The sequence below is a fragment of the Vulpes lagopus genome, chromosome 12 (assembly GCF_018345385.1).
Source record: "Vulpes lagopus strain Blue_001 chromosome 12, ASM1834538v1, whole genome shotgun sequence".
In the NCBI taxonomy this organism is placed as follows: Eukaryota; Metazoa; Chordata; class Mammalia; order Carnivora; family Canidae; genus Vulpes; species Vulpes lagopus.
The window spans coordinates 45520505-45547868 of NC_054835.1; the positions used below are offsets into that span (position 1 = coordinate 45520505).

The following is a 27364-nucleotide window of genomic DNA, read 5'->3' on the forward strand; positions in this document are numbered from 1 at the left end:
TATCGCCCCAGTTCTCTAGATTCTTGTTTAGTGCTTTCCAAGATGTTCTTGTTCGTAATATCCTAAAGCCCCTTAAGCATCCTTCTTAAAATATAGATAATTGAGAGTGCCAGTAGTTCATTCAACCTTATTGAGTTTATACTGTTTGCCTATTATATACACTATAAAGTTAATAAAAGATAGATCATGAGTATTTGCAATTTTGGTAGGGTTATTAAATCATTGCAGCCTTTTTGTAGGGCAGTTTGATAGTATGTATCAAAATTGTAATACACAGGGGTGCATAGGTGGCTCAGTTGGTTAAGCCTCTCTTAATTTTAGCTCAGGTTGGGTGCACACACACTCTCTCTCTCTCTCAAATAAAATCTTTTTTAAAAATTGTAACATACATACTCCTTGACAGAAATTTTATTGCACAGTTTATTTTAAAAATTAATTTGAGCAAGTTTGAAACATGTATGTATGTGTATATGTGTATATATATGTATACTAAAAAACTAAAATCTAAATATTTATCACTAATAGTAATCCATTTGTATGGCACACAAACATACACAGATGCATATATATGATGGTGATGTGAAGATAGAATAACTCAATAGCTTGGGAGAGGGATGACATAAATTTTGTTGTGTACTTTTTTATGATGTTTATATTTTTTTACCACACATAAAATCTAAAATCTCACGAGGCAGTAGAACAAAATGGGCCTCGACTGCTATTTCTTAACCGTATAAACTTAGGCAAATTTGCTGGAAGTCTTCTAAAATAAGGTTAATAGGACTGTTACAAGCATTGGATGATTTGGCACATATAAAGCTCATAAGACAGTGTCTGACAAAGAATAAGTAGTCAATAAATGTTAGCCACATTTATTATAATTCTAAAAGAAATTTGAATGACTTTCTATCAGCTATGTTAAATATGAGTTCTGAGCTTTTGGAAGGTGATCTTCAAGAAATTTGTTTAATTACTGTAGATAAGCCCTTTTTCTTTTCAGGAGAGTAACCCTCAAGTACTGATATTCAATTGTACTTGAATATCAAATTGCAGTATTTACTCATGCTACAGAATCATGAGTACATTGCAATAAATCAGCTACAAAGACTAACATAATCTCTGTGGTCTTGTATTTTTAAATTGGCTTTTCAATAATTTTATCAAGACTGTGTTTCTATTTTATCCAAGACAATAAATGAGAAGAAAAGTAACATTTATTCAATGTATTATATTGTAAGTTTAAGAAATCTTATTCAATCGTCACAAGAACCTTGAATTTTTTTCTAACGATAAAATTCACTAAAGTATATCTTGAATTCGAGTGCTTCCAAAAACTGCAAGTAAATTATCATGTGAAAAATGTACCATAAGTACACTAAAATATATCAGAATATGTAGAGTTGGTTAAGCCTCTCTTAATTTTAGCTCAGGTTGGGTGCACACACACACTCTCTCTCTCTCTCAAATAAAATCTTTTTTAAAAATTGTAACATACATACTCCTTGACAGAAATTTTATTGGACTATTACAAGCATTGGATGATTTGGCACATATAAAGCTCATAAGACAGTGTCTGACAAAGAATAAGTAGTCAATAAATGTTAGCCACATTTATTATAATTCTAAAAGAAATTTGAATGACTTTCTATCAGCTATGTTAAATATGAGTTCTAGTATTATCTAGTTTGGGAAATTTTTTTTGACCTGATTTAAAAAGTATTTGCTACATAGATTGGAATGACTATGTGGTTGTACAATTTAGATGGTAAATAAATCCTAATATCTCATCTGATCATACTGCAGCCTAGTTACTTTAGATGCTAACTGTGGCCAAAATATTATTTTCATCATGGATAAAAAGGGAGATTTTCCCTTTCTTCCCTGCTATAAGGGAATCATTGACTTGTTTATGAGACATCCTGGGGAAAAGATTTAAAGCTATTTTGACATTAAAAACAGCCTTATGGCAGCCCGGGTGGCTCGGCGGTTTGGCGCTGCCTTCAGCCCAGGGCCTGATCCTGGAGACCCGGGATTGAGTCCTGCGTCCTGCTCTCTGCATGGAGCCTGCTTCTCCTTCTGCCTGTGTCTCTGCCTCTCTTTCTCTCTGGGTCTCTCATGAATAAAAAAAAAAAAAAAAATCTTAAAAAAAAAAAAAAACAGCCTTATGTGATATTAGCCTACATATTCTGATATATTTTAGTGTACTTATGGTACATTTTTCACATGATAATTTACTTGCAGTTTTTGGAAGCACTCGAATTCAAGATATACTTTAGTGAATTTTATCGTTAGAAAAAAAATTCAAGGTTCCTGTGACGATTGAATAAGATTTCTTAAACTTACAATATAATACATTGAATAAATGTTACTTTTCTTCTCATTTATTGTCTTGGATAAAATAGAAACACAGTCTTGATAAAATTATTGAAAAGCCAATTTAAAAATACAAGACCACAGAGATTATGTTAGTCTTTGTAGCTGATTTATTGCAATGTACTCATGATTCTGTAGCATGAGTAAATACTGCAATTTTAGGAAAAATATTAGAATTCAAGATCTATTAGTGAATTTTATTAGATTAAAAAATATAGTAGATATATATGATAGTCTAAGCTCCATCATTGCTAATGTTAAATATTTCTATTTTAATTTCCATATGGATAAAGTATCTTACCAAATATATTACTGTGTGGTCCCTAGACCACTCACATTAGAAATACTAGAAGTTCTTTCAAAAATGCATATCCCTAAGTATCCAGGTTTACCTAATCAACTTCACATCGGAGATTCTGTCTCATTAAGTCTGGAGCCCCAGAATCTGTTTTTTTTTTAAGGTTAAATGAGAAAATGTATATGAAGACTTTTAAGCTCTTTGGAATGATAGTACTAATTAAACTAGGTCTGGACCTCATTACTGTTTCTAATTCAAATTCTCTAGTTTTATGGGTTAAAGATTATGCTGTTTAAAATTCCAGGGTTTACTCAGTGGCAGGAGTAGAGAAAAGAGGGCCCTTACTTCCCTTACTGTCCCTGTAGTCTTCCAGACCAAAAGTAGAGAATGTTAAGGGGTTGTTACTTAATTCAATTTAGATAATTTCAGTTTTCCTTAGTCAGTATTGTAAAAATCAGAGCTGCCCAGTAGTTAATATTCAGAAACTATTGCAATGGAGAAAAGAGACCTTAGTGCAGACCTGGGCTCAATGCTAAATATAGTAAAGAAAGCTAAGGACTTATAAGCCAAGGATCAAGGTGAGGTGGGCAGCAAGGTGGATGGAAAATTCCTAAGAGGAAGACATCAAGGATAGGGGGATTTTTGCTAAAACCAGTTTAACAGGACTCTTGCTAGATAGGCCAGGGTGATCAGAGGTGGATGGAAGGATTCTTACTAAATGGACTTACCAGGATCCTTGCTGATGCTGATCTAGTCAGTAGAAAGGAGCTCAGAAGAGCCTTGATAAAGTAAAGTTTAGTCAAGGAGAGAGTCCTTGTCAGTATGCATATTTTGAACAACTAAAAGTCAACATGTATTATCAAATAAAGAATCCTTTGTGATATTTACACATGCTGGATTTGCAATATAATTAAGTCTCTTTTTAGATTTTATAAGAACATAACCTAAGAATTTGTATGTAAGAAAATAATTTTATTCTACTAATTATTTTCATAATTGAATGGAAGTCACTCATATAGAGTAGAACTATTATTTATAGTATTGTATTTATAGTAAGATTATTTATAGCAGCTGTAGTATTGTATATATTTTATTGAAATATAGTAGTCCTGTCTTCCTACCCTTTTTCAACCACTAGTATGGAAAGTTTGCAAATACCACAGTGTTCCTTAATGGAGAAGGGGCCAAAATAACAAATTATTTATATTTTTCTTATGAAATGGTGTTGTTTCTATCAGTTTAGATGATTTATTTATGGAGACTTTCTCACGCACAAAACTTACACCTTATTATAGAAAAAGCAAATGAGGAGTGCCTAGAGGGCTTAGTGGGTTAAGCATTTGACTCTTGGTTTCAGCATGAGTTGTGATCTCAGGGTCATGGAGTAGAGCCCTACATTGGACTCTGTGCTGAGCACAGAACCTGCTTGTCCCTCTTCTTCTGCTCCTCCCCCTGCTCCTGTTCTCTCTCTCTCTATCCATCTCTAGAGTGAATAAATGAAATCTTAAAAAAAAGAAAAGAAAATGAATTTGACACTTGGAAGAGTGGTATGTTGGAACGCACACGCAGTGGTGGTTTTGTAGAATTGAAACAAGTGCGAAAAGCCCAGAGGTCTACCTTTAGAAACTCTTCATCCATTCCTCACATATAAGAACCACAAGTATAATGGAAATAAATCGGCTTTGCTCCTAAACTAAGCTGAATCCTAGCATTGCCTCTTTCTGGTTGTGTTGTACAAAGTATGTTAATTAATTTATGCTTTCTTTGCTTTCTTCTGATACAAAAACATGGTAACTTACCTTCACACAGTTGCTGTTAAAATTAAGTAAGATACCTGTACACACAGCCTGGCATATAGACATTGAATAATTGATACTTCTCTTCTAATTTTATATACCTTCTCCAATACCCACGCATACACACACACATACACACACATAGAAAAAAAGAGAAAGATCAAATTTGTGACTATAATACTATATATAGTAAAACCTTTACCTATGTAAAATGCTTATGGACAGTGTTTCTCACTGTGTGGTTCCCTCGACCCCTTGCATTAGAAATACCAGGAGGACTTCTTTGAAAAATATAAATTCTTGAGTATCCAAATTTACCTAATCAGCCACACTTTCATGGATTCTGTGTTATTAAATCTGGAGCTCAAGGATCTCTATTTTTCACAGTCTGTTTTGCTCACTAAAGTTTGAGAAATACTGCCCTGAGGAGTTACTTCAGATGTTTTATTCTTTTTTTTTTATTTTTTTTATTTTTTTTTAAATTTTTATTTATTTATGATAGTCACACAGAGAGAGAGAGAGGCAGAGACACAGGCAGAGGGAGAAGCAGGCTCCATGCACCAGGAGCCCGACATGGGATTCGATCCCGGGTCTCCAGGATCACGCCCTGGGCCAAAGGCAGGCGCCAAACCGCTGTGCCACCCAGGGATCCCCAGATGTTTTATTCTTATATTGAGTTGTCTCTTCAGTCTTTTTCACTAAAAAAATCCCAAAAAACCAGAACAAAACAAAACATATTTTCGAAGAGTTTCTTTTAAAAATGTGTTTAGTTAAATGCTGAATTTAACCTTTTCTTGATGATTAAGAATTGTTACTATGAACATGAAAAGCTGAACTAGACTCTAATATATCTTAGGTGACCTATTGGAAATGTAACACTTTGCTCCTACACCGTGTACCCAAACCATTATAGTTTTTCTGTTCTCTTCTTTAATCACATACTCGTTTGTCAGCTTTCACAACTCTGTTTTTACCATTACAGTTCTTCATCTCCTTCTAGTTTGAACTTAATGACGTGGACTTAGAAATCACATCTGTTAAAAAAAAAAAAAAGAAAGAAAGAAATCACGTCCGTTGACCTGGTTGTGGAATTTACCAGGATGTTCTTTTTATATGCTACTTTGGTATCTCTCAGCAGAGTAAGGGAATACCTGGACCCAGATACTCATATTTCAGAGGCCGAATTGACTTAGCCATGTCTGTGCAAGGTTATAAGAAATAGTGATGGTACTTTTCAATAGAGCTTTTTCTACTCCTTTGTTTCCCATTTCCTTGTAGCTCCTGAAATGATTGTTACCTCCTACAATGTATTTCTGTTTCATTTGAGGACTAATATTTTCTAGAGGAAAATAGAATCTTCCTGGGAAAATTATAGCATCTGCTACAAATGAGGATAATTCTCAGGAAGGTTTTTCTATAATTTTCCTGTGAAATGGTTATTAGTAGGCCTCATCTGTATAAAAAATTCCTATTATGTGTTCTTTGAAGTACAATTTAACTGGTAAGCTAATGAGCTGACCCTCTAGTTTCTTTTTCTTAGTAGTTGTTTTTGTTAGGATCTCAATCATAGAAAACAGTTATCTAAACAGAAAGACATGTAGTGAAGGGTTATGATAGCTTTCAGAATCTCCAAGAGGGCCTGAACAATGCAACCAGAAACTCCTACCACCCTGCATACCTGAAGGAACACCACTGCCTTCTTTATCTCTGTTGCCTCCAAGGAATCAGGTGCCTTGACTTTAGGGATTTCCAGAGAGGTAATCTCTCCACATACAGCATTCTCTTTCTTTGTCATTGAAGGCATGGGAGGTGGGATGCCTGGGTGGCTCAGCGGTTGAACATCTGCCTTTGGCTCAGGTCATGATCCCGGCATCCTGGGATCAAGTCCTACATCGGGCTTCCTGCATGGAGCCTGCTTCTCCCTCTCTGCCTGTGTCTCTGCTTCTCTCTCTGTGTCTCTCATGAATAAATAAATAAAATCTTTAAAAAAAAAAGAAAAGAAAAGAAGGCATGAGAGGGTAGGTCTATCCTACTGGTAAAATCCTAGGCTATATATCTGTACCTTAACTCAAGGGAATCTGAGAAATCTAGATTTTTGGCTTTCTAACCATGGTAGTATAGGAACACAAATTGGAAGAGGCTGAGTAAACCAGCTTATAGTGTCTGCTTCACTTTGCTCTTGAACTTAATAGTTTCATTTTTTCTACTCTGTTAATGAATGAATGCACCATCACCCGCCCCCCCCCCCCCCCGAAGAATAACACATCTAATCAGAATGGTATTCAGGAAAAAAAAAAACCCAATCAGTGAGTCTTTATGAGCTGTTATGAATATATCAGTGGTGACTTAGTCTATTTAAATTTAAAATCTTTTCATATTTCTCGTAGATCTTCTCAGTGATGTGAGTGGTGTTAACTAATAAGTAATAATCTTTTTTATTCTTAATGTACTTACAGCTGCTCTGGTACTTAGGGATTAATAATTGGTTTCTATTGGTGATTTGAAGTATTTCATAGTTTAAAAGTTGATGTAATTTTTACCAATCTAATTAGCACAAATATAGTTTTGTAGATGATTTTACTTTATAATTCAAGTAACTTTTAAACTATCATAGTACAGATTATTTTTAGCAATTACTTTATAATGATTTATTATTAGGATAGTGGTAATGTAATGCTGAAATGAATTTCTTTAAGAGTAGCCCTTTTGAGAGGGATCCCTGGGTGGCTCAGCAGTTTGGTGCCTGCCTTTGGCCCAGGGCGCGATCCTGGAGTCCTGAGATTGAGTCCTACGTCGGGCTCCCGGCATGGAGCCTGCTTCTCCCTCTGCCTATGTCTCTCTCTCTCTCTCTCTCTATGTCTATCATGAATAAATAAATAAAATCTTAAAAAAAAGAAAAAAAAAAGAGTAGCCCTTTTGAAATCATCCATCCAAAGGTAATAGTAACATATTTTTACTTCTATATTTGCCTTCATTTGTAAATTGCAGATACAGAATGTTATTTTTTCTAACAAATATTTAATAATATTTTTCTATTATAAAATTTTGGCAATTCATATTTTTGATGTGTTTAATTATCAGAATATTCTAATTATAGTCGATTTTTTAAATTAAAATATAGTTGACGCACAATGTTACATTAGTTTCAGGTATATAACATAGCAGTTTGACAAGTCTACATTATACTGTGCTCATCACAACTGTAGCTACCATCTGTCACCATAATTTTTACTATAGTACCATTTACTGTGTTCCCTATGCATAATAGGAGTATGTTTAGTTTTCAGAGCAATGTTAGTGGATAGTCAACAGCTTCTGGGCGAAAACTTTCAATGAGGATAAACTTTCGACTTTGTAGCATAGCCTATTCCTTTGTTGAACAGTTTTAACTATCAGTATTCTAATTTACATGGATGGAAATCTCCTCTGTTGCTCCCATCCGTTAGTCCTAGTACTGCCTGTTAAGCTGTGTGACATAAATGAACCTCCCCTTTCCCATGGCAGTCCTTTATGTCCTGGAAAGCAACTCTCAGATTGGCCTTTCTTTAGCTTACAGAACTTTATTTAAGACCTGTCCAATATCAAGATGACACTACATCTGTGTTTTTCCCTCATGTTCTGTATCAAAATGGACATGAGGTTATTTTGAAATTACTTTTCCTTTTGATCCCTTACTGTCTCTTAGTGTTTCTCCCTTTGTAAAGATTTTATAGAAACTGTCTCATATCCATATTTTGCCACTGTCTAGTCCTATAGCCCTCCTAGTTTTCTGTATGGTTTTGCAAAGACTGCTATTAGTATTTTTATGTTCCTATTCTCATGTTCTTTTTTTTTTTTTTTAAAGATTTTATTTATTTATTCATGATAGTCACACAGAGAGAGAGAGAGAGGCAGAGACACAGGCAGAGGGAGAAGTAGGCTCCATGCAGGGAGCCCGACGTGGGGCTCGATCCCGGGTCTCCAGGATCGCGCCCTGGGCCAAAGGCAGGCGCCAAACCGCTGTGCCACCCAGGGATCCCCCTATTCTCATGTTCTTTTAGAATATTCCTATTCTCAAGTTCTTTTAGAACTCAAATGTCAATTGTGTGGGCCTGGATTTTGAGTATATGTTTTTTTATAACTTATCTTCATAAGTCATAACTTACAACTTCAGTAATTCTTAACAATATTTATTCTACCCTTTCTGGTTTAGATATATTTTCCTTGATGGGGAAGATTAAAGGAAATTGAGGGTTGAGTAATTAATTGTTCTATGAGTGGAGGTAGGATGTTGTTAAACATGGCAAACTTTGGAGTCAGTTATACTTGAATTCAAGCCCTGGCTCTGCTACCCATTAGCTGTATGACTTGGGCAAGTCACTTATTTACTCTTAATAAGTTTGCTTATCTGTATTATTACTATTTTTTTTAAATTCTGCCTCACAGGGTATTGTATGGATTGAATAATATGTATGTCAAGAACATATAGTTTAGCTCATAGCAGCTGATTCATAAGTGGAAGCTTATAACAGAATCATTTCTTTGGTTCTCTTTCTCATGCACTGGATCTGGCCTTTCCTTGTCCATCTTTTTATTCTAACAATATCCAAACAATCCTTTATGCTGTTTTAGCAACATAGCTCTTCTCAGCTTGGGCTCTGTTCTTCCTTGACAATATAGTTAGAGGGTTTTCCACTCTTCATCTTTGATTATGTCCTTGTCTCTTTGTATGTTTCTTTTTTGGACACAAATCTGTCTTTATCAGAAAATTCCTGGTATGTCCATATTTATTTATTTATATTTTTCCATACATTTGTGATTGTATAAATTACTTATTAATTTTTAATCTGTACCCTTAAGCTATATTTCCTCTTAGAACGAAATTACCAATCATTGGCTCATAGCTTCTTTTCTCTGCATTTTTTTAAAAGAAATCTGTTGCCTAAAATATGAAGTGAAAATTTGACTTTATCCAGCATTCCTGTTAGAGTGGTGGCCCACAGGAGGGTCACACCAGGGACGCCTAAGATCTGGGGTGGAGGAAGCAATTCAGTAAGATGCAGTCTGGTAGCTATCACTAAGTGAAGACCTATCAGACCCTAAATACTAGGGTGATCAACAATAAATAATTGTGTGTCACAGGAAGGGGATGGAGCCTGTTAATCCAAGGGAAGGGAATCTAGGAGCAGATGACAGGCAGAGTTCTAGGAGGGCAGGTGGCCAACATCAGGAAAGATGTTTAACAAGGACAACACACCGTAAAGTAATGTTTTCGACAGATCTTTATGGAATAGAGGTATAGATGTATCTATAAAATGGCAGAATTAACACTCAGAACTCTAGGCCCTAAAGAACTGATAGTGCCATACTGGTCAAGAGCCAGGTTCTCTTGGACAAAGAGGTTAAAATTCCATGCTCATTCATTTGTAAATTGTATACCTGAATAGATGAACACTTTTTGAACTTTTATTTCCTCATATGTACAGTAATTATAATAATGCCGTAGGGCTGAGAGGAATACAGAAATGTTTGTAGAATTTCTCTGTGTGCCTAGCCCCTACTGTTATAAGATGTCAGTATGCATTGACAGTTACTTTTTATGTATTTTGAAAGATTTTATTATTTAGCACAGTATGGGGAGGGGCAGAAGAAGAGGGGGAGGGAGAGACAGAATCCCAAGCAGAGTCCCCAGTCAGTGTGGAGCCTAAGGTGGGGCCTCATCCCAGGACCCTGAGATCATGACCTGAGCTGAAATCAAGAGTTGGATATGTGACTGACTGAACCACCAAGGCACCCCAATTACTTACTTTTTAAATATCATTATCCCTACCACCATTGAGCTCTGTAACATTCAGTATCATATTCTGCATATAATCCTCAATATTTAAAAAAGCCTCAAAGAAAATACATGTTTACTTATCATAAAATTACATGGGCTAGCTTACTTTGCTTTGGATGAAATGATAGCACGTTATTGTGATCAGTTCGTATTTATTTGAAACTTCAGTTAATGGTTATTGTCTCTTTGTTTAATAAATAAAATTTTTGATACATAAAATCTTTCAAACTGTTAAGTCTGTATAAATGGAGAAAATAATAAAAGGAATCCTAATAGGGTGGAAAGGTTGGCAATCACTTGGTTTAATAATCTCTGACATCCTTTTTATCTGATATGTGGTGGTTCTAAAAGTTGTGTATCACTTTCATTTTTTTTTTTAAGATTTTATTTTTAAGTAATCTCTATACTCTACACCCAACATGGGGCTCAAACTCACAACCCTGAGATCAAGAGTTGCACACTATAGCTGAGCCAGCCAGGTGTCCCAGATATCACTTTTAAATGTGGCAAATACCATAGACGTTACAGGAAAAAATACAGGAAAAAAAATTATTGTCCATACTTTCTGTTATCTTCCCCAGAAAACTCACCACAGTTTTATGCCACAGTTCCTAGAAAGTCTTAAGTTTATGCTTAATTGACCCTTTTTTCTTACTTGTTTATCTGCCTACCTGCTGTGGAATGTAAGCAGTTCAAAAACTGTCAAATGTTGAATGTAAATACTGAATAGTATTGGTCATCAGTCATACTTCTCAGTCACAAAGCACTGTAAAAGGCAAAAGGTAAATATCCATGCTCTTAGTGACTCTCCAAACAGGAAGTAAATTATAGTATGGGATAATAGAAGGCTCAGCCCAGAATATATGTTGCCATTATAATAACAGAACTTATAATACTCAACCATGTTTTTTTCTCATTATAGAAAATTATGTGCCCAAATTGATGGATTTAGCCCACAAAAGTAATAAACATACAGCTTGACAAAGTACTCCCTCTCTGATGAACATTTTAAACAGCAGAGGGCAGAATGTTCCAAAGGACATTTTTTTTATTATAAATATATCATCTTATTGTCATCTTTTCTTTCATGTCACTGGCTACATTAAAAATAAGAAATATGACCATTTTGGAATTGTCTATGTGTATGAATGGTTTGGTTTTGTTTAGATGACATAATGAACAGTGTTCTGATATATATCAGAGTTGATTCAACATCTGTGTTTTCCTTCCTTTCTGCTTAACGTCAATATTTCTGGCTTCTAAAAGGATTAAATTTAAAAATTACATATAAATATATTTATATCATTTAGTGAATTTCACAAGTTCACTTAGTGAATTAAGTAAAGTGAGAGGACAGAGGTTTGATATGTATATCTTATAGCTCAGTATGGTCTTTTATGTTCTACTAATCAATAAAAAAATTCTGAAAGAGCCACCTGCCATGAAATGATCTTTTTCAAATGTTGAGATTATAATTTAGAAGTAGCATCACACATTTGGGAAATTTTACTCAGGGGTTAGGTAATAGAGTCAACATATCAAGTAAAAACTGTATATAATGAAAATAATTCTCAGATATCTTTTATTTTTTTTATTTTTTTTTTTCAGATATCTTTTAAATACCATTCATGGCATCCATTAAACAAATGCTGCTTCTTGATATGTCCAACCTGACAGTTTATCTTACTCTTTTATTACCCACCAGATGAATAGTTATCTTATGTGTAGAGGCCACATTATATGGTGTTTAGGAATATATTTCTTTCTCTTTGCTTAGTCACCACTCTGCTGTTGCAAACTGTAGTTCTAATCTGAAGCGGTAGTCGTTCCTAGGAAAGGAAATTAGAAATCTGGCCAGTGATTGGAAAGGGTGCCTAAGTGACCCAGTTGGTTAAGCAATCCAACTCTTGATCTCAACTCAGGTCTTGACTTCAGGGTCATGAGTTCAAGCCCTGTGTTAAGCTCCATGCAGGGCGTGGAACCTACCTGAAAAAAAGAAAGAAATCTGACCAAAGCCTGAATTGCTATAACAAGTAGGATGGCTATTTCTTACTTCTGTGAGAAAGAGGATTTCATATACTCACCTCTTCATAAGTATTACCCTACCTTTAAATGCTGCAGAATTTAGCGCTGATATTTACTCCTTAGAGGAAGCTTATAAAGAGGGAAGATTTAAAAAAGAATACAAATAATATAAAACTCTTTATAAGTTTTAGAATGGTTTACCTAAATTAAGTATAAGGGAAATTAAAAATTAATAGCCAAGTAGCACCTTAAATCAATCTCTCCCTTTAAATGAAACCCTCTTTTATAAAAGCAAAATGAAACCTATGTATTTTGTTTCTTAAAGTATCTCAACCATGTCCACTTCCCAATCAGCTCCTTTAGAGGCATAAACAATGATAAAATGAATGTTGGTGGAAAAATGATTATTTCTCAAATTTCACTTTTTTTTTTTTTTTTACAAAATTATTTTGGAATCCTTTTAATGTGTATCAGCTCAGCTTGATTTGGGACAGACATGGACTTGCCCTCTTTTTTCTAAAGGTATCGAGTTCTTGGTAGTCTAAAAGTAACAACTAAAGAGAATTTGCCTCAAAAATAACCATTGGGCAAGACAATATTTGATTTTAAAACTACTAGAGAGAAGAGGTTATCAAGGAAACAGAATTTGAGATATACTGTCTTTGGAATTTTAAAATCTAAGATAAATGCTTATTTTTAAGTTTGTCCTACAGTTTTCTGTTATGTGAGATAAAAACTAGTTGAAAGTAATTTGAAAGAATTTCTTTGCACGTTGTTTAGTATTATCATCCTATCAAAATTGCTTATTCTTTATTTCCAAGTTATAATTTTCTAAAGACATGAAGAAATCGTATTGGGGTAGTGGAATATTAATTACTTTAACATAATTATCTTAAGTAATCTGTTAACATTAGTCCACAGCATCTCTGTTTACAGTAATCTTAAAATGAAATGGCTCCTTGCAACAAATACGTGCATTGCAATGAGACCATACATTCAATCAAACATAAAAAACTAGCCTGAAATATATTTTTTCTTAGGGGACATTTTCTGTCTGTTGACTTCTATGGAAATCTATTTTCCCTTTTTGTCTTCACTGTTTTGCTTAATTAGGTATTTTTAAATAAGATAACAGATTTTTAGAATTTCAAGACTTTACATTATTTTATTTCTACAGTTTCTTTAGGAAGAAGTAGAAGATATGTTATTACTCAGATTTTACTGCTGATGAGTTTGAGGATTGGAATTAAGTGACTTACCAGGGTTATGTCTCATAATCAACTAAGCCATTATTACAACTACAATCTGAAGACAAGTCAAGGGTGTGTCCTTTCTATTAAATTGCAGTCCTTTTCATTCACATTGTACTGAGGTTGTCATCATTTATGAAGATTAAAGTATCATAAATCCATACCTAACAAATATATAGTTATACCAGAATTATTATAATAGTCCCAGTGCTACCCACATAAGAGAATATTGCAATAAATGATTTACCTAATTGTTTTTTGCTTTATTCGTATCTTAACATTTCATTAAATACGCTGTGCTAGGAAGGAAGCATACATCGATATAACACAGAACGATTTCATGTAGAATTGCCTTATCTAAATAGATAGCACCAGTGGATCATGCTTCCAGCAAGCCTAATGAAACTTGGCTCAGAGCTACATCTGGAGTACCTCAAGGAGAGTACCATAACCACTGCTCAATTCATGCATTGACACTTTTCCTAGTTTTCTCTTCTCCCATGATTCTTTTTTTGACACTGTCTTGCTGTCTACAAGAAGGGTAGGGCTTCTTCTGGATTCCTGGATTCTCACAGGAGAAACTGACATGAGAAAGGTTCTCTAGGGCCAGTAGGGAAAGAAAGGCCTTCAGAAGCATGGGGTGGGACAGTAACCCTGTCTCACAGTGATTGACACAAGGAATTTCCTTGATCATAAGTAAAGGCTATGGGCATTTTCAGGGAAGTTAATGTCTTTTGAATCTTTCTACTTCTAGAAGGAATACAGCAGGTAGTTTGCCTATCTTTGAAATTAATATCATTTTTACTATATCAGTCAATTGATGGTTATCTAGGTTTGGTGTATCTGAAGCTTACCATCTGAATAAAAGACATTTAGTCTGGTTTTTAATATCTCTAAGCGTTTAAAAATAAATTTTCTGCTATCACATTCTTGACAGTTTTTTACTTGTCACTGTCTAATTTTACCATTTAACCCAATAAATTATGAAGCTACCACAAGTATGTCTTAGCTTGCTAAAGTGTTATTAATCTTTTTAGTTACCTCGGTATGTGTGTGTGTGTTTTTTTTGTTGTTGTTGTTAATTTACTTAGTTACTGTATTTTGCAATATTTATTTACACACTTCTGGTTTAGGAATTCAGAACAGAAAAATCTGAGGAGGAATTAGTAAGAGAGGAATTTATAGCTTTAAGGCATGAAGAGCTTACAGCTTTTTAATATAAATTGTTCCCAGAATCCATGTCACTGTTCCTTATATGGCGCTGCTTTTTTTTTTTTTCCTCTCGGTTGCTATGACAACAGCAGCACTGCACCATTCATCAGCTCTGGACCTGGGCTGCATTGCTAGCCTTCCGTGATACTCCTGAATGTTAAGAACATCCGTGAATCATTCACTATGTTAATGCTGCGCCATTAGAAACCTAAGAACCAGTTTTTCCAGCAGTTTGCTTTAACAAGGGTAAACTAAACTGCGCCATAGAGAAAAATTATATAAAAATATTTCTTTTTTTTCCTAAGGTAATCATACAATCTATATTTGCTGCAGTATTCTGAAAGGATAAGCTTCTGTCAGGCAATCTCATGAAAAGAGCTCGTCTGTGTAATCTTTCTTGAAATCCTTAGCTGTTCAAAACAAATATCATGTTGCATCTCTGGATATAAAAAGAAGCAGGTGATGTTGTTAGGGGTTCTAAGCTCCTTTGGGAGCATCACTTGTGCTTTGGGACTGTAATCAACATCTGCTGTAAGAAGTATCACCTGTAACGCACAGTAAGTTCTGGGCAGTGTGAAGAGCTGGCTGGAGAAGATTAAAGTGTGGATCATTACTGACGTCAGATCTGATAACATCATGACCATTGAGTAAGAAGAAGCCTTTCAGGTTTCCAGGAGAAAAGCCTATATAGTATTGACTAATGAGGAAGAAAAACTAAAGCCTGTGAGTATGATGAGTAGAGTATTTGTGTGTTACGTGGATTTCTGAACTCTAAGGCCTACTTTGAGATTTGTAAAAAAAAGAAACGCAACCTAAGAGAATTTGACACTTAGTTTTTAGGGAAGCCATTAAGAAATATTATTAGGCACATTTATTTAATTTTTAATTGTGTGTTATTTTACTCTGTGTATATATGAATCTTTTAAAATAGCTTCATATTTTAAAAAATATTTCGTTGTGAAGAAAGATACTAATTTTTTAGTGTAAATGTGACAGTTAGGTTGCTTTTTTTGTTAGATCGTGATTCCAGAATAGATTTCTACTTCTTACTGCAGTATCCTTATAAGTGAAATACATTAAAAAAAAAAAAAGTAACAGTATGAGAACCTAGAATTGTTTAAGCCTGCTTCCTTAATAAATCATATCTTCCTTATTTCATTAATGGGGTGCTTACAAATGGATGTTCTTGCACAGTTTAAGGAATTTTTTTTTAAACTTGACATTACTTGCTAGTTATGTTGATTTATATTGTCTATTTTCCCAATTGAGAAAAGTAAATTATTTAACATTCCTGTGTTTTTAGACCATTTAGTAATTATCAATTTAAGGTAAATTGGATTTATAGATTGAATCTTCTCATAAGACTCGGATCTCTTTTCTGGCTCTTAATTATTTTCTCTTTTTAGTTCTTCAGCTAACCATGGTAACTTAGAAATGTACTAAAAGTAGGAACTTTGGTTTTTCAAAATTAGAATATTTAAACTAATGTTCAGCTGCCTCACAAAAGAAAAAGGCATTTCATCTGGGCTTATACTTTCAGTTAGTTATCTTCCTGAATTACTCTTCTTAAATGCACGTTGTTCACACAAGATATACTATAGGGAAATAACTGTGTTCCTTTAATTTGCACAATTAAGGGGGGAAAAAGATTTTTGGTTCTTTGTTGTTACTTCATTTTGATTTATATTCCTTCTTCCATTTTTGAAATTTTTGCCTATTGGCCTACACATATGACTTTGCCCAATGTTTAAGAAACCTTTAAATAGGGAGAATTGATATATTAAAGAATAATAAAAGTACTAATCACTTATACTTACTGTTATATCTGTCTTTAATGAAAGGATTTTACATTTATTTGAAAGCCTGTAATTAATAAAGTAAATTGAATATTCACACCTTAACCATTGCCTTGTAAGAAAATAGGAATTTTAAATTATATGTATATTTAGTAACTTGTACATTGTAAGTTGATACTCTTTTGACTCCTTACAAACGTATAAATACAAAAGATTTTGTATTGTATTATCTCTGAAACCATAATTCCTATTAATAATAACAAAGATTAACTTGACCACTTTTTTTTTAAAACAAAGATAGTATTTTTAATAACATATTTATTTATTTTAAAGTAATCTTTCTTGGCATATCCTGTGATGTTTTTGTATTTGAGGCCTTGCCCAATGGGTACATTCCAGAGAGGTTGTATATAAGCATATTTGTTCGTTTGTATATTGTCTAAATTAAAATATACCCTTGAAGCTCCCTACTTTGAGGGATTCTGCAATAAGTTAATTTGGTGAATCTATATATCATCTGTAAGAGCCATCTGTTTTTTTCAGTATATAAAGATTAAAATTACAGATTTAACTGGCGGCATGCTATGAAAAAAAATTAAACCTCACGCTTTGGATTTATAGTTTAACCCCTCAGTTTCAAAATCTTCAGGTTTAGTTTCTGAAATCCTTTGATATCTTTTCAGTATTTTTTTTTAAAGATTTTATTTATTTATTTATTCATGAGAGACACAGAGGTAGAAGCAGAAGGAGAAGCAGGCTCCTCACAGGGAGCCCAATATGGGACTCAATCCCTGGACCCAGGATCATGCCCTGAGCCAAAGGACTCAACCACTGAGCCACCCAGGCGTCCCAACATCTTTTCAGTATTATTCATATAACAGCTGCCTAAAATCCTAATTGATAGTAGGCATTGCTTTTATTTGGGAAGAAATGTGCTAGTAAATAACTAATATATAAAATTTATAAATATAAAAGGCTTAAGTTTCTTCCCTAATTTCTACTGACTAAAACTTAAACATGTCATTCAAATAACACTTGTGAATATTCGTTAGTACCACTAATAAGGTTTTACAAGGAATAGGTGCTTCATTTATGTCCAGATCTACATTAAAACTTAAAATCTCACATTGGCGGTTATTTTAAAAGAATGATTCCTAGTTATTTTATTATTATGGGAATCAACAGTCATAGTATTTCTGTGATAAACATGTCTTCATTATCACTTCACATTATCTAGTAAAACCTTTTAACCACTTGTCAGTGTTGCACCTTAGGACATATTAACGTCTCCGAAGTCTCCTTTCTATACAATGAATGAAATAATGCCTTTTTGCAGTGTCATTGCAGACATTGAGAAAGATAATATATGTAAAGGATTCAGTATAGGACTTAACACAAAGAAAACATTTTCTAAGTAATTCTCTTCTCTACTTTCCTCTCCATTGACCTACTTCAGTGGTTCTTGGGCTTTTCCTTGGGAGTGGCTTTAAGACAGAGGAATTTGAATGCATATCAGGGGGGTGCGGGATGTAGCTTGAAGGGCATCCAAAAGCAAATGTGGAGGGTTGCCTGGGTGGCATAGTTGTTTGAGCATCTTGGTTTCAGCTCAGGTTGTAGTCTCAGGGTGGTGAGATTGGATTTGAGATTGGACCATTCGGCCACATGCTCAGGGGATTTTCTCTCCCTCTCCCTCTACCTGTCCTGCTTGTTCTCTATCTCTAAAAATAAATAGATAAATCTTTAAAAACAAGCAAAAGCAAATGTGGAAATTTCCTGAAACTCCTTTTTTTTTCCTTTTAAAATAGTGTACATTCTACATTTTTTATCATAGAAAATATTTTCCAAAAATGTCATAAACTCACTTTTCAGGAAAACATGCTACATTTCTTCCTATTAATGTGCATGTCCCAACATACTACTTCCTGTCTCTATGGATTTCTAAATGTAAAACATACTACTTAGATCTCTTGGTCTGGGTATCATTTTTAGGAAATAAAGATCGTGAAATAAAATAAGCATGTATTTCTGAAGAAATAGATTGAGAATCAACAGACAGGGATGAAAAATAAATCTGGTTAAAGCTGAAAACTTACTTAGTTCAAAGGAATGAGTGGTGGTATGGAGCTAGGTCAAGCGGTAGTGAGATGAGAAAGGAACCTTCAAGCCAGAAATAAAGGAAAATGATAATGGAGAAACTAATAGTTTAGCATTTTTAAAGCTGTGAGAAGTCCTGCAATAAAGGGACCTATTTACCTGTTTAATCTTGCACCTCTCAAGCTTATTTTGACAACAGATCCTTTTTTTTCTTACACAAGTCCAGCAAAATCATGACAAGTAAGTGTTCCAAGGAGCATACTTAGGGAAATAAATGACTGAAGGAAGTTATGTTATTCAGAAGGAAAGAAGAGGGGATCCCTGGGTGGCGCAGCGGTTTGGCACCTGCCTTTGGCCCAGGGCGCGATCCTGGAAACCTGGGATCGAATCCCACCTCGGGCTTCTGGTGCATGGAGCCTGCTTCTCCCTCTGCCTGTGTCTCTGCCTCTCTCTCTCTCTCTCTCTCTCTCTCTGACTATCATAAATAAATAAGTTGAAAAAAAATTAAAAATATTTAAAAAAAAAAAAAGGAAAGAAGAATTGGTAACTGTACAGAACAAAGTTTGGCAGGAATCATTTCTGCACTGCAGAAGATTATGGAAGAGTGACATTTTACTCCTATTCCTCCCCCAAAATTGTGCTTTAATATGTTAGAGATTAGTTTTTTTGTTGTTGTTGTTGTTTTTTAACGGGAGGAAAGATGGTCATGTGGATTAGCAAATGGAATGAGAAAGTGACTTGAATAAATACTTGAAACAAGAGTGTATAGGACACAATCAACTGTTAGACAAGTAAGTTTGTCTGGAATGAGGATTTCATGAAGGATGCTATGGAAGAGGATATTAGGACCACATTGAAGAGGCCTTTAGGGTGATGGTAAGCTAAGATGGTAGCAGTGGGAAAGGAACAAGGAGAGAAAGGCTTTAAGAAATAAAGATATTGGTGACTGACCAGTTCTAAGATCCAGGAATGTGGGAGGTTTGTTAAAGGTGATGACAAGTCTTTAAGAATGGGACTTGATGACCTCATCAATAGGAATAGAGGGACTAAGACAACTGATTCTGGAAGAATGAGGCACTTTGAGTGAGTTCAAGGTGACTGCAGGGTATGAGTAGAAATTGTGATTCCAACACTTAAAAAAGGTTTTAAGATATAAATTTGTAAGTTATAGAGAGTAGTTAAAACTGTTAGAGTAGGTAAAAAAAATCTCTTGAAAATGAAAGTAGAACATATAAACAGAAAACGTGGGAAAACAGTATTTCATGAGCATTTACTAGACATTTCACCTTAATTTATTTGATTTTTTTTTCTGTAGCAGTTTAAATTATTATGGCCCTGATTTTATAGATAAAGGGGAAAAAAAAAAACCTAAGCAGGTTAACCATTAAGTAATTTAAGCATAAGAGATCAGGATTCCAACTGAGGTCTTTCTCTAACTTCAGTACCTACTCTCACGGGTCAAGAAGTAAATCTTAAGGAATATCCACTTATGGGAAAATCCATCTTAAAAGACAGATAAGGGGATCCCTGGGTGGCTTAGCGGTTTGGTGCCTGCCTTTGGTCCAGGGCGCGATCCTGGAGTCCCTGGATTGAGTCCTGCGTCAGGCTCCCGGTATGAAGCCTGCTTCTCCCTCTGCCTATGTCTCTGCCTCTCTCTCTCATAAATAAATAAATAAGTAAAATCTTAAAAAAAAAAAAAAAAGATGAGATGAATAAGGAGCAGTCTGAAAGATCCTGGGAGAACCACGGAGGTATTACGGAAGCTGAAGTTTGAGGGGGTTTCTAGAGAACATTTAATCACCATTTTCAAATTCACTTAGAGGTCAAGAATACAAATTCATATGGGACCATCAATCTATTGTAGTTAAGTGATTCAGCTTTTTGTTTTCTGAAACTGTGGTCCAGACTCTTAGCTGTAGTGATCTGCATTAGACAAATAATTGTATTATCTTTCTTTGAAGAGGAGAAAGGGATAGAAGCTACCCTAAAACAGGTGGGAGTGGAGATGGGAGAAGAAAGCATCTAATGAAAAATGCACAGCCAAATATGCTTCTTGGAGTTCTAGTTGTTATTCTGGTGTCTATAATATATAGTTGCAAAAAGGACTCTTCGAGACTCTTGAAGATAAAATAAGTTTCTCTTCATTTAACATCACCCCAGTGAATTTCCCATTTTTATTTTAACATAGTTAAAGCAAGATGACTATTTTACGTTAATTCTGCAGTATGGTGTAGTAGTTCACATTCTGCCACTTACTAGCTTTGTGATACTGGATATGTTCTATAACCTATCTGTTTCATTTCCCTCATCTGTGAAGTAAGTACAACAGTCCCCATAGGGTTTGTAAGGATTAGATGTGTTTTTACAAGCAAATGCTTTAAACAGCCTTTAGTACATAGTAAGTTACTCAGTAGAAATAATTGATGATGATATTACTTTATTGGCGATTCCAACACCCCATTTATTTCTCCCTGTACCTTTCTTTACTTTTCCAGTTTTTCCTTTGGTAATAAGGGAAACTTTTTACTGTTTCTAATTAGGTCATTAAAGTGATTGGAGAGTAGTTAAAGCTCTGATCAGAAGGTTTAGAGCATGCTTGGATTTAGAAAACATCTTGCTGTCTGTAGTGGTGGGTGCTAGTATGGGCTTTTTCTCTGGAACACTGTTAAAGTAATCACTAATGTTCAGAATATTTCAGTGTGAATTTATGTTACTTCCAGTAGAAATTAGTTTCATGTTCAAACTAAAACAATTGATAAATGTTTTCCTTCTCTTTGAAAGAACCTCCTATCCCAAAAGTCTGAACAAACAAATATATTGTCATTTTAATATATAATGAGAAGCTTAGAATCATGGTAAAATTGTACATTCGGTACAGAGTTGGCTTTTGATGTTAGCATTTATGAGAGATAGAAGTTTTAATTATTTAGTAGTATAGATTAGCATAAAAGGCTATAAAACATAGTTTGTGGACTCTGTTACCAGACTGCTTGGATTTGAATCCTGACTGACATTCATTAGTTTTGTATCCTTGGGCAAGTAATTGAACCTCCCTGTGCCTCAGTTTCCTCATCTATAAAAAAATAGGTAATAATAATATCTACTTCATACAGTTGTTGTGAGGACTAAATGAGTAAAATACTTTGTACAATTTCAGATCAAAATTGCCCAATCATTGTTAACTTTTATTATGATTTAGTATGTATGTAATTTAGGGCTTGTTTCCTTAAAAGGCAGAAACGGTATCTTCTTTATTATTATATTCCCAGTCTTTAGCACAATGCCTAGAATACAACAGATATTCATAGTAGATGTTCAGTACACATTTGTTGAATAAATCACAAAACATTCTGACCTTACATAGCGCTTCAATAACATTCTTAGCTTGAATACTTTCAGCAAAGCAGGCCAAAGCAGATAACCCTTGTATAATGTAATATGCTTTTGCTCACTAAGGTTTTAAGTGAAGTCTTGAAAGTGCCTGACCTACCATTTTGTTTATTCAGCAGATGGATGATGGTAAACACTTATAAACTGAGGTTAGAATAAGTATGACAACTCAGGGTCTTCCTCCTCACCCTGATTCTCAGGATTCTCTGAAGTTCTTATAGTGCCTAGAAAAGAAGAAATAGCATTCTTTATGCCAATTTTGACCGGGTTTAAGAACTTCCTATTGAAAAGTTGCTCTGATGTATGAGGTCAGCTTACTTAAGTTCAAGGCAGGGGGCATGCTACAGTTCTAAATCTCTCATTTTTAAGTACCAGAAAAGGTCACGTTTAGTTTGGCAAAGCTGAGGTTAAAAATTACTGGGTTTTTTTTTTTCCCCCTCACCACTAGGTCTTCTCTTTTGTTGTGTAATTCTCCTTATTATACCAAATTTCTGATATTTTCTGCTCTTCCTCTTTCTGGGGATAAATCCTTGCCTTAATGAACAGTCTTTAGAGCTATGTTAGTATCTAATCTGTTTAGCTTAGATTCTAAACTATGAGCTACCTCTTCTAACTTAATTTTATTTTTATTTTAATTATATAATTTTTCCTAAATTATGCCTTGGATTTTTAAAAGACTTTTTTTTTTTTTTTGGTTAATGTTAACTATCTGAAGTAGTTTTGTTTTATATTTATATTTCTAGTATTGCTTTTGACACTTTGCTTCTCAAATAGTTTATTGTTGTGAATATAGTTAGTAGAGCACCAGGTATTGTTTGGAAGTGTTGAATCACTAAATAGTACATGTGAAACTAATATTGTACTGTATGTTAACTAATTGGAATTTAAGCAAAAATGTAAAAAAAAAAAAAAAAAGAATATAGTCTGTAGAATGTCAGTAACTCCCTTTTATGGAAATCTTTTCATGTATTCATTTCCTATTCCATCACTGTTGAGGTCATCTCTGTCCTTTTAAATATGGACACTGGCTCTCATCAGTCACCATAGTAGATTGACAGGATTTTATACTCTGTGTTTTATTTCCAAATCTAAATCTTGATAAATTGTTGCCTTGGAGGCATTTTGATATCTGAGGATGTTCAGTTAGGATTCTGAGTCCAGTCTTACATTCTCATCTGCATTCTACATTTAACTGTGCTCTAAGCAAGATGTGTTAGCTCTGCTAGTAACAGGAGAAGCTTTATTAATAACCTTCTCTTAACCACTTGCATGATTAATTAATATTCTCCATTCCTTTTTTGACACCCCTTGACTGTTGGGATAAGGTGGATATTACAAACCAGTTGGCTACCTTCTGATTTACCCACGTACTTCTGTTATCCTATGGTGACATGTACTTATTGAGAGGCAGTTAAATTAATGCCATTGTACTTCTTATTATGATCATATAACTAAGTCTTATATATATTAACTAATGAGATATAAATGCAACAAAGAGGGACAGCCCTGGTAGCTCAGCGGTTTAGCGCCACCTTCAGTCCAGAGCGTGATCCTGGAGACCTGGGATCGAGTCCCATGTCCGGCTCCCTGCGTGGAGCTTGCTTCTCCCTCTGCCTGTGTCCCTGCCTCTTTCTCTTTCTCTTTCTCTCTCTCTCTCTCTCTCTCTCTCTCTCTGTCTCTCATGAATAAATAAATAAAATTAAAAACAATAAATGCAACAAAGAGGACATTTATAAGGGTACTATTTCTGGAAAACTATATTAAAAGACTTGGAAAAAATCAATTAAAATGTCAGCAAAGGTAATTTGCTTAAAAAAGTGCCTTAATGAATTTGGGTAAAAATGCTGAGGGGGATAAGATTGATGGTGTTTAAGAGTACAAACGTGTAAAGAGTGGTAAATACGCCATAGATATCTAATGCATAGTATAACGAATATCAACAATAATAGATTAATTATGTGACAAATATTGCTACATCAACAATCAGAATATATAAATGTATCAATAACACACTAGAAACTTTAAATTTATACAGTGTTACATGTCAAATTTATTCAATTAAAAATACTTTAAAAATTCATCTGTACTAATAAGGTTGTCTAAATTTGTTTTATTTTGTTTTTTAATTTTTTTTAAAGATTTTATTTACTTGTTCATGAGAGACACAGAGTGATGGAGACATAGACACAGGGAGAGAAGTAGGCTCCCTGCGGGGAGCCTGATGTGGGACTCAGTCCCAGGACTCTGGGATCACAACCTGAGCCAAAGGCACACGCTCAACCACTAAACCACCCAGGCGCCCCTAAATTTGTTTTATTTTAAAGAAAATGTATACATTAAACATTTTAGCATAGTTTATGCCAGAAAGAAAAACTATAATTCATGTTCAAACAGAAAGGCCTTGGCTTTACATCAGAAGTTTGGTGAATAAATGTACATTTATATTTTAAGTTAAAGTTTCATATATATATATATATATATATATATATATTGTTTGCAAATAGTTTGTTCAAAAAATTTTTTTAAACTGATCAGCTACTAGTTCCTATCACTGTAGGATCAGAGGACTTCTAGTATATATTACCATTATATATTTCAATAGCTCTGACCACATTTGGGAGAATCATGAGAAGAGCCAAAAATTAGTGTGGAACAGACCTGTGAATTCTGGTCTTATCTGTATAGGACTTAGGCCCACATTTAACTGTGAGTGGGGATTTGTGCTTAGTAAAACGTCACCCCTATCCTTTGAGCCTAAATGCCATAAGTCAAAATAGAGAGCTATGTAAAAAGAATATTCTGTTCCTTTCGGTAGAAGTGCATACTTTAAGGTAGTTTACAGAAGTAGTTAAGTTCCTGGACTTTATAGTCAAACATACAAAGTTCCGTTTCCAGCATTACCACTCATCAGCTGTGGACTTTTTACAAGTTATTCATACTCTTCTAATTTCAATTTCATTGTTTATGAAATGTACGTAATAAGAGTAACTGCCTCATAAGAATGTTATGAAGATGAGCAAACAATGTATGTAAAATGCCTGACATTTTATATAGTGAGCACCATGTAATACCTATGCTTAGACCATTAGTATATGCTCACATACACACTTTTCTTTCTTTTTTTTTTTTTTACATACACACTTTTCAATGATCTTTATTATTAAGTGTAATTGATTTTGAAAGCTCATAGGAAAATAAGTGATAAAACTACTAAATCTGAGGTAGACCTATGTACAGAAACACATAGCAGCAGCTAGCAACAAGAGAGTTAGTGTTGTATCTACTTGTTTTAAGTCCAATTAAATTGAAAAAATAAATTATAGTTACCATCTTCTATTTCCCTTATAGTAATTGACATCTACACAATTACAAAATAGGAAATAAAATCTAGAAAGCTATTTATATTTCTCCTTCAGTATTAAAGAGAATTATTTTTTCATCGTAACCAAATATTTTTCTCATTAATTAGTGCTGTAAAAGATTTATTATATTTTGTTAGCTGTTTTGTTAATTCTTTTTTTTTTTTTAAGGTTTTATTTATTCATGAGAGACACAGAGAGAAAGAGAGGCAGAGACACAGGCAGAGGGAGAAGCAGGCTCCTCACGGGGAGCCCGACGTGGGACTCGATCCCAGGTCCCCAGGGTCCCAGGCCCTGGGCCAAAGGCAGCACTAAACTGCTGAGCCACCCAGGCTGCCCTGTTAATTCTTTTCTTAAAAGAAGTCCATACTTGACAAGTACTTTATAAATCTGTTAATTTACTGCTTACAATTCAGGGGGCATGGCCTAATCTAACTTATAATTGAATCTATATAATAATAAAATGTTTTCTTAGGGGTATTATTACCAAGCAATTCTACATATCTTTATTAAGAGCAAAATTCGTTTTTCTGCCATGAGGCTTCCTTGAGAATTTAAAGTGCTGATGTAGTACACTTGAAATTATATTAAAACACTAAATTCAGAACCACTTGTAATATATATATATATATATACACACACCTCAGTGCAGCTTACATTGATATGCACAAACACCACTAAAATCTATAAATAATTAATAATCAGTTTATTTTTCAGAAATCTGAAAACAAAACATTAACTTTATTCCTTCACATTAGTGGGAAAATGAATATAGCAGAGTTTATAAGATTCAGACAACATCAATGAAGAATAAGCTTCAGGTGATTAAAATTGAGAAACATAGAGCAGATCAGAAGACACAAAATACTGACTAGAAATTAAAAATCCAGGAAAGGTTTTTCAAGAATTGTGATGAAAAAGAATTTACTTAAAAGAAAATAGCTCTAACCAAAATGCTTTGGAATATGTTGTGTTATAGCAGTAGGAATAGAAGACCGATTCTCCACAGTGCTTTTTTTTTTTTAGCTCACAGCATGGTTTGATAAAGTAAAATGTTTAAAAACAAGAAGAATGTAATTAGTGCTATATAATAGGCAGATTAAAAATTGGTCATTGGGGGATCCCTGGGTGGCGCAGCGGTTTAGCGTCTGCCTTTGGCCCAGGGCGCGATCCTGGAGACCCGGGATTGAATCCCACGTCGGGCTCCCGGTGCATGGAGCCTGCTTCTCCCTCTGCCTGTGTCTCTGCCTCTCTCTCTCTCTCTCTGTGACTATCATAAATAAATAAAAAAAATTAAAAAAAATAAATAAATAAAAATAAAAATTGGTCATAATAGAGATCTAGATTAAGAAGAAAGTCTGTGGCTATAATGGTCGAGGGTACATAAAATAAAAGCTGAGGGTATGAGGTAACTGGGTGATAGACATTAAGGAGGGCACACGATGTAATGAGCACTGGATATTATATAAGACTGATGAATCATTGAACTCTACCTCTGAAACTAATAATACACTCTATGTTAATTAATTGAATTTAAATAAAACATATATTTTAGAAAAAGCTGTCAGGGAAAAAGAAAGGGGAAAAGGAAAATTTCAGGTTCCTTTGTAGAATGGTTGTTTTTGTTGGTTTTTTTTAAAGATTTTATTATTTATTCATGAGAGACACAGAGAGAGAGGCAGAGAGAGACACAGGCAGAGGAAGAAGCAGGCTCCATGCAGGGAGCCTGATGTGGGACTTGATCCTGGGTCTCCAGGACCATGCCCTGGGCTGAAGGCGGCGCTAAACCGCTGAGCCACCAGAGCTGCCCTGGTTTTTCTTTTTGAACAGTTGCTTCACCTCATGATAAAAAGGAAGGGAGAGGGGATCCCTGGGGTGGCGCAGCGGTTTGGCGCCTGCCTTTGGCCCAGGGCGCGATCCTGGAGACCCGGGATCGAATCCCACGTCGGGCTC

General features: G+C 34.5%; 1 protein-coding gene across 10 annotated transcripts in view; it reads left to right on the forward strand.

Annotated features, from left to right (window-relative positions):
- TANC2 (tetratricopeptide repeat, ankyrin repeat and coiled-coil containing 2) overlaps positions 1–27364 on the forward strand; it is a 362852-nt gene that overhangs the window by 140727 nt on the left and 194761 nt on the right. For 2 of the 10 annotated variants that reach the window (XM_041724739.1, XM_041724740.1), the window contains exon 1: positions 14478–15495. The exons of the other annotated variants lie outside the window; for them this stretch is intronic. The gene's annotated coding sequence lies outside the window, so the exon portion shown is untranslated. Of the gene's footprint in view, positions 1–14477; positions 15496–27364 lie in introns of those variants that run through there. 10 annotated transcript variants of the gene reach the window in all.